The sequence below is a fragment of the Diabrotica undecimpunctata genome, chromosome 9 (assembly GCF_040954645.1).
Source record: "Diabrotica undecimpunctata isolate CICGRU chromosome 9, icDiaUnde3, whole genome shotgun sequence".
Taxonomy (NCBI): domain Eukaryota; kingdom Metazoa; phylum Arthropoda; class Insecta; order Coleoptera; family Chrysomelidae; genus Diabrotica; species Diabrotica undecimpunctata.
In genome coordinates this window covers 9,066,881-9,086,758 of record NC_092811.1, presented here as the reverse complement: position 1 = coordinate 9,086,758, position 19,878 = coordinate 9,066,881, and the positions used below count along the sequence as shown (strand labels likewise).

The 19,878-nt window shown below is 33.5% G+C and overlaps 1 protein-coding gene across 2 annotated transcripts in view; it reads right to left on the bottom strand.

Annotated features, from left to right (window-relative positions):
* Nucleotides 1-3,165: 3,165 nt before the first annotated feature.
* axed (BTB/POZ domain-containing protein axundead) overlaps nt 3,166-19,878 on the bottom strand; it is an 87,106-nt gene continuing 70,393 nt past the window's right edge. For both annotated transcript variants that reach the window (XM_072542675.1, XM_072542674.1), the window contains exon 5: nt 3,166-19,286. The gene's annotated coding sequence lies outside the window, so the exon portion shown is untranslated. The remainder of the gene's footprint in view (nt 19,287-19,878) is intronic.

The window sequence follows — 19,878 nt, the reverse complement described above, 5'->3', positions numbered from 1 at the left end:
ATTAAAAATAGAATATTTAGGTGTACTAATGGAAGTAAATTTCCATTTAGATATTATTGTACATACTATGTGAAAGAAAATCGCTCTATAAATTATACACTCCTATTATTTTACGCACTAAAATTAATAGATTCAAGGCATGGAACAGACGTGATAAACTGCAGAAGTTATAGAGGCGCAAACATAGACTCAGATCATTTCCTAGTGATTTTAACATTGAGGGCTAGAATTTCAAAAACCGATAAAGAAAATAGAAGAAAGAAATACTCAATAGAGAGAAAGTATTCAGAGAATTCTATAAGAAAGTTAACAATAACAGAAAAGATTTCAAGGCAGAATTCATAATGGTGACCTATTAACAATAAGGAAAGGTGTATTGGATAGATAAGTGGAATACTTTAACCAGGCACTTAATATGGAGGAAGCAGAAGAAGAAAACCTGGAAGACGGAAGAGATGAGTTAAGGGGAACAGACGAGTCTTATGTTTTTGTTATGATTAATTTGACTGCACACTTCTCACGAATTGGTTTGTTTAGTTATTAGTTACCGTTACTCTTTCGTTGCTATACAGATAAAAATTTTGTTAGTCATGAGTACTAGAAAGTATAAATGTTTGACGATTGCTAAAAAGAAAAAGTTAATTAAAAAAGTAGAGAAAGGTGAGAAGAAAAGTGGTATTACAATGGAATTTAAGATTCCTCTGAGTACGCTCTCAACCATAATAAAGCACAAGGAGAAAATTAATGCTGCTCAAACTGCTGAAGTACGGAAAAGAACTACTAAAGGAGAATTTCCTCGTCTGGAAGAAAGTCTGATCATTTGGCTAAGACAGTGTAGAGGACAAAAAGTGTCTTGTTAGCAGAAACTTGTTGAAGGAAAAAGCAAAAGAGTTCGCGTCTACTCTAAGCATCAAGAATTTTGCGGCAAGTACAGGGTGGCCTACAAATTTCAAAATAGAAATGGAGTTGTGTTTAAAACAGTTTGTAGGGAAAGTGGAAGTGTTGATGATACAGTTTGCTTAGATTAAAACGGCAAATTGAAGACCTTGATTGAAAACTATGATGCCCGAGCCATTTTTAATACTGATGAAACTGGCCTATTTTTCAAATGTTTACCGGAGAAAACGCTTACGTTTAAATATGAAAAATATCATGGGGGAAAACATAGTAAAGAGACGTTGACAGTTTTACTTGCAGTAAATATAAACGGATCGGAAACACTTAAACTCTTAGTGATAGGAAAAGCAATGAAACCGCGATGTGTCAAAGATGTGAAATTGTTTCGTACGGATTATCGTGCTAACAAAAAAGCTTGAATGACGACAGAACTTTTTAACAATTGGCTTTTAACAATTAATGGGGACATGAAATGACAAAAGTGAAAACTTTTACTATTTTTAGACAATGCCACTGTCCACAACAGACCTCCTACATTGTCTAACGTAGAACTCTACTTCTTTCCGCCAAATACAACTTCCAAATTGCAACCATTGGACCAAGGGATCATCCATAATTTTAAGACGTTCTATCGCAAGGAAATTGTTAAGCTCATGGAGAGGTGTAACATCCCTAACAATTCCCAATTGCTTAAAAAAATCCGATGAAATCGTAGGCTTCCACGGCCAGAGTCAGAATTATAGTTTATTCGTCTTCCGTGTTTGAACCGTGTCATTTGTGAGTGACCCAATAGTGGATTCATCTCTGAAAGTTCATCTTGAGATGAACCCACTTTTGGGTCACTCACAAATGACACGGTCCAAACCCGGAAGACGAATAAACTATAATAAAAAAATCCGGTTTCTTAAAAGAAGATCATGTAAATCTTCCAATATTTATTGATGATGAAGAACCAGCAATAGAACCATTAGTTGACATCAGCAGTGTGAGTTTTTCTGACTTTGTTCAAGTGGATGAAGATGTTGCTTTCTCAGTTGCACTAACCGATGGCAAAATTTTATCTGCGACAGATACGAATGAAAAAGGTTACGATGCAGATGAGTACGATACATCAGAACCTTTGGCAGAGGTGTCAGTTAAGAAAGCAAGATCCTCATGCGATAACTTGCATGCACGAAAGTGATGAAAAAGAATTTTAGGCACATTTTCTGTTAAAAAAAATTATTGAGCAGTCTGAGCAGTAGCAATGTGCTTTGAAGCAAACAAGTATAATACAAAATCCACTAGGAAACTAAGTTCCTGTAGCTGGCTGTATACCATGTATCACAAAATTTTTTATTTCAAATCCTTTGTTATACCAAATCAGTTGTTATCAACAGGTCCTCGAAGACACTTTGTCTCAGGACCATGTAACCGATGTATAGCCATACGTTGCCATGTTACCAATTCCAACGGTAACTTAAACATCCTAATTTATAATAATATATAATGTAACATATCTATAAATTAATAACATTTAAAGGGTTTTCACCCATATATTTTAGTGGCTCATAGCATGTATACTTCGTTACACTGATGATGGAATTTACATTCAGAAAACGTTCTGTAATGTATTTGTGATATAGCCCGTTTGGGTATTTTATTATATACATTTTATAAAGGATTTAAAATAAAATTTTAAGTATAATACAGTTCTTTCGAAGGATTAATTTACATTATGAATACATACATGTATGTACACGGATGTATCTCTAAACTTTTGTCATCGTTATAAAATAACAGTTACTAAATAACAATTGATCACAAATGTCGAACGATTTGATATTTCAAACACTCAATAATTCGTAATATTTTAAGAGTCCCTCGAGTTTCGAATTAAAGAGAGTCGACTGTATCAACAACTATTAATGATTTTAATTTTTGCTGTTTCTGAAATCAAAGCTTCAAATTTTATTTAAAGCATTGAATGTTTGTTGACCCTTTATTATTCTTCTGTATATCCTATCTATATCCATCTGTATATCCTATAACACCCCCTGTTCCTTTCCATGACTGATCCCACATATGTGAATTTGTCAACCTCTTTTTCTTCCTTACCGTTTATCATTATTTTATTATTTGGGTGGTTATTAATTTTTAAGAGTTTGATTTTCTCTGTGTTTATTTGGAGTCCAATCGTGTCGCAGTACTGTGCTCACTTTCAATTTTTGTTTGCATATCACTTTGGTGTTAAAATCTCTAAGGAGGATGGAATAAAATAAGACACAATAAATTTATATTTATCTATATTTATTCGACTAACACAGCCTAAAAAAACTGTACAATGATGTTCACAACAACGCATACACATTCTGCTTTCTTAATACATATCGTGATATTTCATATCTATCCGTTATATATCCTTTGCCTATAAATTTCCATAAATTTCTCTAAACCGATATTAGTATACATAATATTTTCAACAACAATATAAATTCCGTATTATCAACATTTATAGGTCCATCTCAACAATGCCTAACAAGTGTATCACACCAATGAGAACAAAAATGTTAATACAACTAAACATCACAGATTAATGGCGATGGAGTTTTGTCCACTTTTCGAGGTCAAATATAAGTCAAATACTTAAATAAAAAAACGTGTTTGGTACGATAATAAATGAGCAATTGGTATTTAGTTTTTATTCATAAATCAGTCAGTATTGATTGAGTTTGGATGATCTGTTAACTTCTAAATTATTCAGTTCTTCATTTTTGTATTGGTTCTTTTTTAACTCTATTCTGACTTTTCCAGGTTTTTCGAGATAAGTTTGATACTACATCAGTTGGAGGCATCGGTTTCTTTGTCCATAAAAACCACGCGAACAAGATAATAAACATCCAAACTATATGATCTAGAGTGGTATATCTTATTCTGAAGTTGAACAGTTGATATCAACTCAAAATTATCCAAGTATACGCTCCAACAACGGACCATAAAGACGAAGAAATCGAAATTTTATGTGGCGATTTCAACGCAAAAAATTGAACGAATTGAAATGTAAAACGAATTAATACAGGTCGTCGAAGAGTTTTACGAGGAATTACATGGAAGTATACGAGAAGACCAAACAGATCATGAATCAAGGTTCCGAACTAATGCCAGAAATAAAGGTAGAAAAATAACAGCCCCAGGAGAGGATGGAATTGTAATAGAAGCTATTGTAAATGGAGGAGATATGCTATTAAATACATTAAGGAAACTATTTAATCTATATTTGCAGAAAAGAGAGGTGCCCAAAAAATGGAACAATGCTATAACCATCTTTTTGCATAAAAAAGAAGATAGAACGGATCTAGATAATTATGGACATATTAGCCTATTGAACCATATATACAAGCTCTTCACTAGGTTAGTGACATCAAGATTGGAGAAAAAAATTAGATTTCTACCAACCAAAAGAAAAGTATTTGACCAATGCGTTTTACCGGTCGTGGCCTATGGGATGAAAACTATGACTTTAACCAAGACTACCGCTTCGAAATTGAGAGTGGCACAGAGACGAATGGAACGAATAAGAAACGATGATGTGTGAAGAAGGACGAGTATTGCTGATGTTGTGGAACACATAGCGGAACTGAAATAAAACTAGGCAGGCTATGTAGAGAGAATGAAAGACTCTCGGTGGACGAGCAAAATTACAAATTGGAGGTCAAGAGCAGACCAACGTGTAGAGGAAGACCACCTACACGTTGGGCTGACGACATCAGACGTATCACCACAAATTTCAGTAAAATATTTAAGTAAATGTCTAAAATTTACTGTTATAAGTAATTCGAAAATAACGAATTTTAAAATATAATGACTAGAAAAATAATAAAAGTGGACAATACTACCAATATACGAACACAAAATCAAGTTTTTCCTTACAAGCTTCTGCAACAACAAATTTTTTAATTTTAGATCCATCTAGGTAGTCTAAAAATATATCTCTTTTTAAACAATTTTCAAATAAGCTTGCTAAGAAAAACGATATGTTAGTAATTACAAAACTCTTATAAATATAAGTTATTAAAATTAGTAAAAAAATTAGCTACATATACGCAGTATAATAAAATGACAAGCTCCATAGGAACTAATCAATCTGATGGGTAATAGGTAGTAAATATATCGAAATCAATTAATGAAAAAATAAGATACTTGTGCTAGCGTCTTACACTACCTTTACCAAACCATCAAATAAGTACATCTTACTTTTCAATTCACATCAAAACCAAAGAGGAATACTTTAAAACACAAAAGATTAAATAGTTCTTAAAAAGAATTTAAAAAAATTATGATTTCAATTAAAAACTGTTTTTTTTTTCAAAAAATGGTTGCTATTTCAAAACATTTTTAGCTGCACTCATGCAATTACAAGGGGAGACTATGGAACAAAGAAAATTAATATTTATACTGATAGCCAGGCAGCTATATTGGTATACTGGTGCAGCTATGGTGGTTCCTCGGCCTAGGTAGAACTTTCAAAAAGTAGAGTGGGCGACTTTTTACGGAGAGATTGGACAAATGTCTGGGATGGATAACCCCAACATGACATGACATTTTGTTGACGTGATTAGCTCTACAGCGAAGAAACCTAGACCCAGAGGATATCGTAAAGAGTATGTCCCAGGATGGGATGAAAAATGTGAGAAATCAATCAATTGTATCAAGAATACAACGAAAGCTAAGACCGAGAAATTGCGGGCGAACCACTGCACAGTTTGGATGCAGCGTGACGACAAAAATGGATAGAAACTGTGAAAAAATTAGACTTTCGTAAATCAAGCAGAAAAGCGTGGTCTTTACTTAGAAAACTTGGTAGTAGCAGATTCCCAACTAAAAACAACGTACCAATAGCTCCCAACAGAGTGACCTCCTACATTGTAGCTACCTTAAGAGCACCTATCATGACCGCACCACCAAAGTAAAACAAGAACTAAAAATACTAAAGTATGCATGCCCGCCTACATCTAAATACTCTGACGAGTTTACTCCAGAAGAAATTATTTCAGCAATATTAGAAATTAAGTCTGGAAAGGCACCCGGCTCCGATAAAGTTCATCCAGAATTTTTATTCCACTGTGGCAAATATGCTAGAAAATGGCTGGCTTATTTCTATACAGATATGTTAAAATCAGGAGAAATTCCCCATTAATTAAAAAAGGCCTCCATTATAGCCGTATTAAAACCAGAAAAGAAAAATAATCAGCCCCTAAACTACTGACCGATTGCACTGCTCATCTATGTCTATAAACTGTTGTAACGCTTAATCTAAAACAGAATTAGTAGAAACATATTTGAATTGATACTTATTGAGCAAGCAGGGTTCAGACCTAACCGCAGCTGCACAGATCAGATCTTATCCCTAATAACACATATTGAAGCAGGTTTTCAAAGAAAGCAAAAAACATCCGTTGCTTTCATTGACCTATCAGATGCATACGATATGTCTGAAGACAAGGACTAATCTGCAAACTAATCCATGCCATCTCGTGTCAAAACATAACTAAACTTATTGATGGCATGCTCACCGACAGACCTTTTCAAGTCACAATAGGCAACTTTAAAAGTGTCTAAATGAAACTTAACAACGGAATACCATAAGGATCTGTTTTGGCACCCTTACTGTTTAATTTATATATCGTGGACCAACCTGGGACAACTTCGCAGAAATTTGGATACGTTGACGACTGGCTCATTGCGGCAAGATATTATAACATGGATATTACAGAAACAATGTTAACGGATGACATTGCCGTTACGGGAGAATAATTTAGAATTATTTAAAGGAGTAAAACACCATGCAATAATTGTTACAGTAGATCTATCTATAACATAAACTTAGGTTACCTGGACCATACAAAGGGAAAAAATGGAAAAGCACTTAGCTCCGATGAAATATTAAACATACCGCTGAAATACTGGAAGAAATAAAATTAAAGCACTGTGTGGTCTTTTCAACAAAATTTATGACACTGGGATGTTACCAACTGAATGGCTTTGTCGAAATTTATCATATTAGCAAAGAAACATCATGCAACATGCAGTAATTATCAGATAATAAGTCTGATGAGTCACGTTTTGAAGATTTTCCTGCGAGTAATACATAGCAGAATATATAGGACATTATATAGAAAAAAATTTAAGAGTAGCTTGGGCACGAGAGAAGCTTTGTTTAGTATCCAAGTACTGATACAGAGATGCAGAGATATAAATCAAAATATGTCTAATAATATTGTCTAATCTAGTCAGAATCTAATCATAATTTAACTATAAAGATTATCAGAATTGCTGCACCTCCATTAAGCTGTAATAATTACCAATCTCCGTTGAGATATGCGCAAATAAGAAGCAAAAAAAGGAATAAGGGTTGTAAGGGAACGACCATGCAGACTCGTTAGCAAAATATGAGTCTAGAGAAAGTTTTGTGGGTCCAGAATCGTTTTGTGACGTTATTAGACACGCTTTAAAATATAAGGTTCAAAAGTGGTTTGAAAAAAATTATGGGGGTATATACAGAAGGATACACAAAGACAAAAGCGAATAAAATAAAATATGGTTGGAGTAGAATACTATCATATTGGTAAAATCCAGAAGAATATTGGAAAGGGAGAGTTAAAACGCTTACAGAAATAGTGATTGGGCTCTTCGACTTCCAAAACAATTATACAACATAGGTAAAGTTAATGAGCGATGATGCAGATACTACCATACAAATCATTTACGAATATTTGATCATTTACAAAAAAATAGGTATATAATTCGCTTAGCGTTCTGAGGCGAACATAAATATCTGATAAATGGACAGGTTGCAGTACTGTGGTACTAAAGGCTTTTGGTGCCTTGCCTGAGATATGAAGACGAAAAAGAAAAAGAAGAAATAAAAAAGTAAAAACCTATACACACATATTTTACGACATAACTTTTGGAGATTTTAAGTAAAAAAAATATTTCTTTCTAAAACTAAAGCAATTTTCTAAATAATTGTTATTATTTATTGGATTAAATTCGGAAGAGTAAAAAGTAAAATAAATTAATTTAAAGCTTGTTTACTATAAATAAATTGCATCGGACCCTGCAATAGTCCAATAAACGCTGGAATATGACTATAAATAAATTAGGAACCAACAGCCTACTCGATTTTTTTTTATTTTCGGTGAAAGTATCGAGTATTGAGAGCACCTAATGAAATTTTTAATATCTTTTAGTGTTGTTCTAAAGTACTTCCCTTCAGTATCTAAACATACTAGAATTATAAAATACCTTGTATAAAATTTTACTAAAACATTTTTTGCTTCTAAATAGAAAAATTGTATTATACATTTTATGATAGATAGATTACATATTTAAAAAAATATGATAAATATTTTTTTAGTATACTATGTCATTGTTAAGACAGATATTTAATAAAATACCAAAAATCTCACTAATGGATTTGTTTTAAAGAATTTGGGAACTCATTTTGATCGAAAGAACGAAACAAAAAATAGCCACTTTCTTTGTATGTTATTTTCCCTTTTAAAAAATATTTTTTTGGGAATTATTAAAGAAGGCAATTAAAAAGGTTTTACTTGAAGTTTGGATTAGAAATCTACATAAAACATTGACTTTAATTTTGATATTGTTACGGTTTTTCTTATAACTGATCAAGCAAAGTCTAAAAACTTTATTAATGTCTTGAAAATAGATTTTTAGATATAATCTACTAAGATCTTCCTGAATTCGTTAAACCAAATCATAAACTAAATTTCCTTTTTCCTTTGCAATTGGTACTATTTTTTCTAATAACTTTTTTCTCTTCATCCACCATGAGACTCTTCTTCTTCTTATAGAGCCTATCCGTTTCGGATGTCGGATGGCGACCATCATTGCAATCTGTATTTTGTAAAATGTGGCTCATTAAGCTAATGGTCCGGAAATCATTGCAGGATACGGATTTTGTTTTCTTTAGTAGAGCAATAAACGTTAACTTCAGCCATGATGTTGGTATTACTTCGTTTAAATATATGCCATTGAATATTTTTGTTAGTTGTTGAGTACCGTCCATGTTAAATAGCTTTATGAGTTCAGCATATGCATTTTTAGGTCCAGGAGCTTTGCCAACTTTTAGTTGTGATATTTCTTTTTCAAATTCATCTGATGTGATTGGTAAGTGGTTATTACATATATCATCAAAGAGTTCTTGTATGTATATGTTGTTTTAATAATGTTCCCCTGTTGATCTTGCAGTTTGCTAACTGTGTTGGATTTTTGAAGATCAGCTGCTTGTATTACCTTTTATGCATATTCAATGTATCGTGTTTTTATTCCAACAACTCTATATCTTAACACTGTATTTTTAACCAATTTTCTTTAGCCTTTCGTATTTCGGTTCTTATTTGTCTCTAAATCTTTTTGTCCATTCTTTTGTTATTCTTTGATTTTCTTCTTTTTTCCATGAGTTGCAGTATATTGTCATTCATCCAACTTTTTCTCTTTTCTTTATTTTCTATTAGATGTTCCTCTCTGATCTTGTTAAAGGTTTCACATATATTTTGAAGTGATTTTTCTAGATTATATTTCGATATGATCTCATATATAACACTCTTGCCAGAGCTAACAGATGGTCAGGAACTCTCATCTCGTGTAAAATTTACCACAAAACTTTCCAGTTTTCCATCTTTTAGACTGATACTTCGTAAAATATTTGAACCTCTTATTTCTGTAACATATAAAGAAGTGCCTATACAATGCTTGTTATTCATAGATTTAAATTCGTTAATGAAACGAAGCATATCGACAACTGGCTGTCTTTAGATGATCATACACTCTAATATAACTATTATAATTCAGTATAAAGTATCTGTGTCTTAAAAATGACAAGTTTTACCCAAATATAGATGCACCAGCTGTCAGTTAGATCACAGTTTCTATTAAAAAGGTGCTATTATATATAAAGTTCTTAGTTTGCCTTAAATATACATTTTGCATTTGTTAACTAAGAAACAGCTGCTGCATTATACGCTTTATCCACTATATCTGGCCTTAAATTCGATTCCAATATAAAATATAGTATAATTATTGTGTTTTTACCAATACTTTTATATAATATGATTAATTTTTTTTTACTACAGGCGTGGATTACATCTCAAATCCTGTATTTTATTATATTCTATAGACCGAATCCTCTTGTTAACAACCAAACAACATTAATGTCGATACCTTAAATATAAATGGAACAACATGGGACAATCTGAATTGATTTTAAGATAAGTTTAGTCTAATCTGAAAATTATACCACTTTATTTCATTGAGATTTTTTTATCTCTATTGAACGCTTGTATATTTTATATATTTCATTTGTTTCGCTTCTGCCTGACGGTACACAGAAGTCCTACGTATTTTCTGCCTACAAAAACGGTATTTGTTTCAGAGTCCGCAAATATGGAGCATAAAAACTTAAAATGGTTTTACAAAAAACCTCTTTCTGAAACATAATTGTAAGACATAGCCAAAGAAATTACGGCAGGTGATGACTTACCCTTAGAAAATAATTTTGACACTGATATAGAGGAAAGTGATAATGATAGTGAGACAGATTTCGATTTGTGAGTATTTTACAAGATATTAGACTGTCTCCGATCATTTGGAGTAAAGTGAATGATAACGATAATGCCACATGATCTAATTCTTTATATCCAAATACATTTGAAAATAAATTCGATGGTAAAAATGATGAGAAACAGGATATTGTTTTATAAGATATTGGGCTCCCTCCAACAATTTCAAGCAAATCAGTCACTATCACTTCTGCATCGGTGGAAGCGTGTACTTCAAGAAAATCTTTTGAGCAAAACACTGAGAATAGAAACAGAAAGCTACGTTTATCAAAAGTTGAAGCAGAAGAGTCTGCTAATAATGAAGTTCAAGAACAACCTACTCGTAGATGGAAGAAATGTAGTGTTAAAACCAAAATATCCGATTATCCAGAGCCGGAAGGTGTGGTCGAGAAACTGTTTGATAGTTTTGAAACTCCTACCGCGTTTTCTTAAAAGTTCTTAGCTCCATCATAGGCGATATCACTTACCAAAGTAATTTGTACGCTATCCAGCGAAATATACAATAGGATTTCACGGAAAAAGAGCTCCTCTGTTTCATTGGTATTAATTTCTGCCGAACTGGACACATTATTGGAATGGAAGTCCCGATTTAAGAATTTCTCTAGTTACTAACGCAATGTCACGTAATCGCTTTGAGAAAATTTTTGGCAAATGTTCATTGCAACAATAACTTAGACAATCCAAAAAACAACAGAGACAAGCTATACACATTACGCCCAGTTATAGAAAAACTCAATCAGAATTTTCAAACTCTCCACAACACAACAAGAAGGGTCGCTGGTAATGAAAGTATGATACTTTTCAAGGGTAGGTCGGCTCTAAAACGATATAATCCCCAGAAGACTATAAAACGAAGATATAAAATCTGATGCTTATCTGACCAAAAACTTAGATAATAAAATGGATTTTCCTGAGTTTCGCCGAAGATAAAGCTGTGAAAAGGGGAGACTTTGATTACAGGTACTCCAACACAAACATAGGTATTTTCGGACCAATGGAAGGACAATAGAATCGTGAACTTTGCAACTAACTTCCATGAAACCGAACAGACATCAGTCCAAAGAACATATAAAGATGTTTCAAAATCTGATATAAGTTGTCCAGTAGTTTCGAATGATTATAATCGTCATATGGGTGGGGTAGATCATGCTGATCAACTTGGTACCACCTATGGTATGAATCGTAGATCAAAAAAATGGTAGCATCGTTTATTTTGGGGATTTTTAGATATTGCATTTGTTAATTCATACAATATACACTGTGACCTTATTGAAAAGATGAGCACGTATGAGTTTCAAAAGTCAGTCTCTCAATGACTAAATATGAACAAATGTGAACCAAAGAAGAGAAACTCAATCTTGAAATCATTACAAAAGCATCGAAAGTACAACTTTGGTGTTTTAGACGACAAACGTTTAGGTAATAGGGGTAGCCATTGGGTCAAATAACGAAGGTAGTAGAGGCCGGTGTGAGTATTGTAGTGACCAAGGTATCCAGTCACGTCCTCACTGTAAATGCAGCACATCTACGTGAGTAATATTCTTAAATTTAGTAGATAGGTTTTCTTTTTTAGTTGAAATGTTTTAAATTTGTATGTTTGTACACCTGTACTTATTCAACTCATCTATTATTTTAATCTTACTTAAAGGACCAGATAAACTTTTTACCACGTCTTTATTGGGTGTGATATTGAACAAAAGCGTTGGTGAATAAGTACAGTCCTCAAGGGTCATTAGGGCCATTCTATTTATCAACAAATTGGGCATTTGACCCCAATTTGTCCAAGCCCAAGAATTCCTGTTTTAAAAGCCGTTGCTACAGAGCCACATTGACCTAGAAGGGATATCCGGTACGCCACTCATTCATAATTTACTGAGAGAAAATTATTATACGACAGAAAGCCATATTGGGTTAAAGTGAATGGGAGATTCTTCTTCTTCATGTGCCTTGTCCGTTCCGAACGTTGGCAATCAACATGGCTATTCTGACTTTGTTTACTTTGATCTGAATAGTTCAGCAGATGTCAATCCGCACCATTGCCGCAAGTTTTGGAGCCACGAGTGTCTTCTCCTCCCTGGACCCCTTCTGCTGTCTATTTTCCCTTGAACGATCAGCTGTAGTACTCTATATTTATTATGTCTCATAACGTGACCCAAGTATTCCAACTTTCTTTTCTTTATACTTATTCCTACCTCTCTCTCTTTACCTATCCGGCGTAGTACCTCTTCGTTGGTCACGTGCTCAGTCTAGGATATACGTAATATACGTCGGTAAGCCCACATTTCGAAGGCCTCTACTTTTTTCATCAATGTTGCGGTCATTGTCCACGCCTCCATTCCATATAACAAAACCGGGAATACATAACATTTCAGAAATCGAATTTTGAGAGGTAGGGTGAGGCTTTTAGAGGTGAAAATTTGCTTCATGCTAGTGAACGATGCTCTTGCCTTTTCTACTCTTATACGTATTTCCTTCGCTTGATCCCAATTTGAGTTAACTGTTGTTCCCAAGTAGATGTACGAATCCACGTGTTCAATTCTTTCATTGTCTAATATCAGTTGCTGTGGTGGTTGTTGGGTTTTGCTTACTAACATCCATTTGGTTTTTGTGATATTTAGTCTGAGTCCGTATTGTGCACTTGTTTTTTGTATCTTACTCATTAGGCAACTCAGTTCCTCCTTCTACTTGATAGAATCACAGTGTCATCAGCATACCTTATGTTATTAATTATTTCTTCATTTATCTTTATGCCTTCTGTGCTTTCCTCCAGCGCTGTCTTAAATACTTCTTTTGAGTATATATTAAAGAAAATAGGAGATAAGATACAGCCCTGTCGTACCCCTTTCTTGATCTCAATTTTATTGGTCAATGTAGATCCTACTTTCACTTTAGCTGTTTGACCCCAATAGAGACTCGCTATTGTTCGAATGTCTCTGTAGTCGACTCCGATCTTATGGAGAACTTCAATTATCTTTTCGTGCTTTATGTTATCGAATGCTTTTGCGTAGTCTATAAAGCATATGTACACGTCTTTGTTCATATCTCTGCAACGCTGGATGAGTACCTGGGAGATTACAACGGATACATTGACCAATTTTTAGACGTGAAACATTGTAATGTTTACACAAACCAATAGCGAGAGTTGAGATATAACCCTACAAAATTTATGATGGTTGCCAAGAGATATAAAAAATCCTTCAGTGCAACCGCGAATGTGTTAAAAAATTTGGTTAAAGAGAAAAGTAATACCTGACATCAAAAAGGTAAAAAGTTGACGGAATACATTAAGAAATTGTACTAAGATGAGATACAACAGAAAAATGTGGGCAGTTGCAAAGTACAAGAGTTGGGGCCAAATATAACAAAGAACGAAGTGATTGTCTTTCTGTGTTGAGGTCTTTCTATACCATGCTCTCAGGTTAGCAAGCCAGGAGATTTCTTCATCCTTGGGCCCTTTTTCCTTCAATTTTACCTTCCAATCAATATAACAAAATCCAATAAAGCCCGTAGTTCCCGACACCAGTCATTTAAGTTATAGTAATAGTTTTCTATTTTTTACCCATTAAAATTGACTCACATCTACAAACAATTAATTATTTAAAAATAATAAAAATAGTTTGTAGATTTATTGTTATTTTTTGTAAAAACTCTTAAGAAATTGAGTAAGAGTTCAATGGATAAAATTTTTAAAGTCTTAAGTGGTCCCAATTTCAAATTAGACTAGACTGTAGTATTGGATAATAATAACATATATTTGGAACACAGTTTAAAAGGAGTACGGTTTAACAAACCCGTGGAATAACAACAGTTTAAGGTTACTCAAAACATCGTAACCTACGGTCATTGTAGATTTGGCAATTACGGACTTATTGGTAACATTTTTTTATTTCTGCCTTGTGTTATGTACAATTCTAAATATTGGAGGAGAATTCACTATTTAAAATCATTTTTAACGAAGATTCATAACCATCTGTAACCAACAAAGCTCACTACTCTTTTTTACCGTTTCTTATTGTTAACTTCTTTGACTATACGTGTTTATTGTGTACTTTACATTTTCAGCTCTATTTTGGCTATAAGGAAAATATGATCCGAACCACAGAGGGTCTTATTGTGCTTGAATTGTATGCAAAAGATGGGCCAGCTTAGTTAAACAGTCTTTGTAAGATTTTCAAGTCGCTTTTCCTTGTTACTTTTTTATTAAAAATACAATTAAATTAAATAAATATTATTTATAAACAGTATTAGATTGTTATTTTTAAACAATTTTTCCTAATACTCTTATTAAATTTGAACGATCAAGTTTTTTAGTCTTAAAAAAATATTTGTAGAAAAAAGGAGGATTTTTGGAAAACGCTTCTGGCATTTTATTCGGATAGCCCCACTCCTCTTACTCTAGTCGCAACGAAAAGTACTCTTTGTTTACAACACTCCTGTTTAAACAATTTTCAATAATTTTGTTTGCTAAAAGCTTTGTTAAAAACGTAGCAAAGTAATGAGATTGAGGTTTTGATTGTTTATTTAAGAATAGTTCAACTAAAAAATTAATGAATCCCTAGATGATAGTCTTTTTGTAATATCCCATACTACACATTTCAACTGTCAACACCCTCTATACAGTTGTGTCAAGTAACAATTTAGCTTAATTGGCTTATGATGCTTAAATCGGGTGTTGTTCATAGTTGTTGGTAATGTAATAGTGAATTTAATTAATCGCTCTCCTCTTTGATTTCTTTTATATTATGCCGAATTTTTCAAATCTGACTATTAAGGTCATTAACCAGAAAAATTCTGAGAATTAAATATAGATCGAACAAAATGTGAAACAAATTAAAACGAATTTGCATTCAGTTACTTTTTATGATAGTAGTTATTGTGTAATAAACTTGTCAAGTATTTTCACACAACTTCTTTTCACACATTAACTTAGCAATTGAGGTGGACCCCAAGGATCAGTCCTTGCTCCGATGCTTTTCAACTTATATATATCGGACCTACCTGACACTGATGAAAGAAAGTTTGGCTACGCTGACGACCTAGCAATAGCAGTACAACACAAACAGTTTGAAATTACTCAAAACGTGCTGACAAACGACCTCAACAAACTATATGAATATTTCACAAAATGACGCCTGATACCCAACATAAATAAAACTGAGGTAAGCTGTTTTCACCTCAATAACAAACAGGCAAACCAAAAATTAGAGGTCAAAATGAGAAATGTAGCACTACCCTACCAACCCTACCCAAAATATCTGGGTTTTACCTTGGACAGGACTCTCTCGTTTAAAAAACATCTACAAAAAATAAGTAGTAGAAATAACCTTATCCAGAATATTTGTGGTACCAACTGGGGCGCATCTGCGGACACACTACGAACATATGTGCTAAGTTTGGTTTATTCTGTGGCAGAGTACTGTGCACCGGTCTGGCTAAATAGTCATCATGTGAAAATAGTTGATACGCAGCTTAATATAGCAATGAGAATGATTAGCGGCTGCATCAAGACTACTCCACTATATTGGCTTCCGATCCTTAGCCATATTCCTCCGCCTATTCTACGAAGACAAAAGGCCTTGGTAACGGAGTATTCGAAAGTAAATAGCAACTTGCAACTTCCAATCCATGAAGACATGCCGAGTTTAGCAGCAAACCGACTCCCATCCAGAAAACCACCCATAAGAACAGCCCAACAGCTAACAGCAGATGATTTCAATGTTACCTCCAGATGGCGCACGCTGTGGACTGAGGAAGCCCCACCTGAAGTATCCAACCTTATTGACCCAGTCCAAAAGCCTGATGGCTTCGACCAGCCACGAAACATATGGAAGAGCCTAAACCGAATGGGGAAAACAGCCTACCTCCAGCTGCGACTGTGGAGCTCCAGATCAAACCATCCAACACATAGTGGAGACGTGTGAGTTGAGGGCATATCGAGGGGACCCAAAAGACTTTTTCAAAACTACGCCTGCAAGCCTTGAATGGATAGCTCAACTTGACTTAAAGATATAACCTTATCTGTTTGTATTATCTTGTATTTTGTCTATGTTCGTTTTTATATAATCTTATGTTTGTATTTTTGAATTATGTACTTACGTTTTTTACAATTATTACTGTGTTTACTCCATGTATTGAGCCATACGCTAAATAATAACATAGCAATTTGTATTTTGTATTCCTATTGCAGATCGTTATGAATTATTTTATCCTATTAGTAATTCTCCTCTAATATGATTTTAAAAATGAATTTTCTTAGGTCCGTTGTTGCCAAATCGGACTAGAAATATTTGTAACTGTATAATATATAATATTAATTATTTATTTTGTAAATAAGCCATCGACTAAATACATTTGTTGCTTATTACGAATCATAGATATTAAATGATTATCATCAATGATCAATATTTTTTTGCAAGTATAAATTTTTTTTACAAAACCCATGATTACCAACAAAAATATTAATTCTGTTAATTTTTTTTTATTCAGTATTTTATTTCTGATATTTTATCACATTTTTGTCTTACAGTTAGTTGTTAATAAAGACAAAGAGACCGAATAACGAGACATGTTAAAAATTTAATAGAAAGACTTAAATTCTTTCGATTTTTCATTTTAAATCGTAGTTTCTAATTCTTAATAACAGAAAATGGTGGACATTTGAGGGCATATGTTACGATACAATAATAAAAATTTTAATTGTCCAAAAGGGCTGTGAAGGTCATGGCTGATATTTTGTACAATACGAAATATGAATTTTGGAATTTTTCCTAAATTCAGTACTTAGCATTTTCTTCTTCAAGTGAATTGTCCTCCTATAAAATTGGCTACCAGTAGTTTGATCATTATTTTGTCCGCAGCGAGAACAAAAACACTGACAGACACAGGCAGTCTAGGCACCGAAGAACATTGGGAAGAAATCAAAACAAAAGTTATTGATGCAGCAAGAAAAATCTTAGGCAAGAAAAAGAAAAATACAAAAAGAGAATGGTTCAATGACGAATGTAATAAGGCCATACAGAAAAGAAATGAAGAACACAAGAAATATATGGAAAAAAGAACCAGAGAAAGAAGGGAAAGTTACCAAGATGCAAGACGGAAGGCCGATAAAATATGCCGAACAGAGAAAAGAAAATACGAAAACGGCAATATACAGAAAATGGAAGAAAATCTTCAAAGCAACAATAATAGACAGGCGTACAGATATTTACGCAATTTAAGAGAAGGATACAAACCCCAAACAAATCTATGCAGAAATCAAGAAGGGAAAATAACCAGTGATCCAAAAGAAATAAAATCAGTCTGGAAAACCTATTTCCAAACTCTTTTAGGGACACAAGAAAAAGAAGAGCATATGGACATGCATCACAATGAGGGAGACACCGAAAATATAGAACCCCCAACGATGGAAGAGGTAAAACAGGCAATACGAGCACAAAGGAACAATAAGGCTCCAGGTATTGACAACGTCCCCCCTGAGCTATATAAATTAGGTGGCGAAAACCTAGTAGGACAAATGCATATGCTCATGAACAAGATTTGGAATGATAAAAGATCAAGGACATCTACAACTGACCAATTATTCACAGTGAAACAAATTTTAAACAAATCGTGGGAATACGACATTGACGTCTACAACATATTCATAGATTTCAAACAAGCCTACTACTCAATTAGTAGGAACAAGTTATATCAAATATTGCAGAGCTTTAATATCCCCCAAAAATACATCCGACTGGTAAAAACAACAATGGATTCATCAATAGCAACTGTCAGAGTTAAAAATGAGCTCACTGAAAACTTTACAATAGTCCAAGGATTAAGCAAGGAGACGGGCTGGCACCGACAATATTCAACCTGACCTTGGAATATGTGATAAGACAGCTGAATATAGGAAGAGGTAATCTCCTAACAAATAAATCAATATAGATTGCCGCCTATGCTGATAAATTACGTTACGAATTACGTTACGAAAGTTAAGTTGCTAAAAATGATGGCAAAAGAAACAGTCATCTCTATGTAAAAATCCAAGAAAATGGTAGACTTGCTAATCAAAAAACTCTTTACAGCCGTTAAATCAAGCGTCATCAAAGATCTCGTTTTCTTTAAGAATCAGAGATCCTTGAAGGCTAAGCTAGGATGATTAAAGTTGTAAAAAAATTTGAAAATACGAGCCATCAAAGAATTTGCACTACAAAAGTCCACCCTTTTAATTGAAAAGTCTTGCCTTACACACTGTGTAAGAGAAAGATTTTAGATATAAATAAAAATAAAAATACTATACAGGTAAAATAAAAATAGAAAGTTGCGTTTCGATTTAATTCAATTCTCACACCATTCTCCTGCACGTGTTTCAAGGTTTACCTTTCATCAGTGAAGACTTTGTGAAAGGACTGAATTAAACCGATGCGTACCATTCATGTGACAATTATTAGTCAAATAATGCATCAATAAATGTTAATAGCGACCTCTGACGAGGTAAAATGAAGTCAATGTCGATAGCCATTAAAGTAAACTGTAAAACCAAGCTAATGAAGCTTGTAGGTCGATGTTAGGGATATTTATATTCCACTCTTTATAATCCTTATTACATGTCTCAGATATTCAACTGTACTTATATAAAAAAATCTTGTAAAGCCTAGCATTGCATGGTTTCGTATATATCCTGACTAAGAAATCCTGAGAGTTGATCTTTGGTATTATACAGAAAAAGCGGCGATATCTCCAATAATATTCTTCACACCTGCTCTCTACAACAGCTTACGAAATCACCTAAAAATAATATTTGGCTAAAATTACTGACTAAAATTGAATAAATATTTCACTGTGATGGCTTAGTTACAGCATCAGTATTCTTATTTATATGATTGTATACATATAATGTTTATATACATGGATTATTGATATAAACGTGGTAACAGTGCTTTAGACTCTTAGAGAGTAATGAGAACACATCACGAAACACTTGAGTAGGAAAAGATGTTTAAATTAGATCACATTCATAATTGGCGAGATTTGTAGTATGTATGTTTTATATTTCCTCCCAAATTTAAGCACCTTCTAACGCTTTTAACATAATTAAAGTAGAAATATGTGGTGTAATATGTGGTGAATAACTGTGTAGGGGAAAACGGGGGAATTCCGCGCAGTGGGTTAATCCGCGCAATAAAGTAACTCTTACATATTATGATAAATTGTGCAATTCTACTAAGCATCACTTTCCGATGTGTTCGTGTGGGTCGAGACGCTGTGCACAAAATTTAGTACGGCATGAATTTGCAAAGACTGAGGTGTACTTTCATAGATAAAAGTGTGACTGAAATTATTCGACGTCAGCAACAAACTTTATAGTTAAATGTAGTGC